A 934-nucleotide genomic window follows, 5' to 3' on the forward strand; every position below is an offset into this window, starting at 1 on the left:
GTTCGACTAGCAAATACCCTCATCAGAGACGAAACTGAGAATTTCAATCTGAGCAAAACTCCCCACCTGTTGCAAGTTCCTGTGTGTTTCTGTGCAGATGTGTCCCTTGTACTGGTTCCCTTAGTTCTTGAGAAGTGTCCCCAATAATAGCATACATTGGATTTGAATGCAGAATTATTACATTGATATGGTAAATCCCATTACCCAATCAATATTCTAGTTTAAGTTGATCCCTTACCTGTCCCAGCTTCCTCCTCTTGCACATTTTCCTAGCTTTTACCCTCTGTGTAGAAGCCTCATTGAAAGAGTTATCTTTCATCTATTTTACAGCACATTTATGTAGAGGTCATTTACACAGCTTTATTTTTATCATTTATTTTTTTATTGAAAAATAGTAACTGTCCATATTTGTAGAGTGCAATTTTGTGTTTGGGTATATGTGTGTGTGTGTGTGTGTGTGTGTGTGTACACACACACACACATATGAGAGAAACTAAAATCTACATTTTTAGCAATTTTGAAATATACGTTTATTAACTATAGTCACAATGCTGTGCAATAGATCTTGAAAACTTATTCCTCCTAACTAAATGAAACTTAGTACATGAACCTCATTATATATATATATATAGATAGATAGATAGATAGATATACATATATATATACAGATAGATAGATAGATAGATATACATTTCATATGTTATACAAGTACACATATATATGTGTATATGTGCAGATGTGTCCTTATTAATGTGGTCAGGACTAGAGTAGGTACCTATTTTGAAAATTCTGAACCATAAGGAAGCATATATTTAATTTGGATAGTATTTACAAATTCATTTTCAACATGCCTATGCTAATTAACCTCCCCAGCAGATGTATGAGAAGCCAATGTCTCCACATTCTCACCAAAACTTAGCATTTTATTTTTTTT

This window comes from Tupaia chinensis, unplaced genomic scaffold (genome assembly GCF_000334495.1).
Source record: "Tupaia chinensis unplaced genomic scaffold, TupChi_1.0 Scaffold000709_1, whole genome shotgun sequence".
NCBI classification, from domain to species: Eukaryota; Metazoa; Chordata; class Mammalia; order Scandentia; family Tupaiidae; genus Tupaia; species Tupaia belangeri.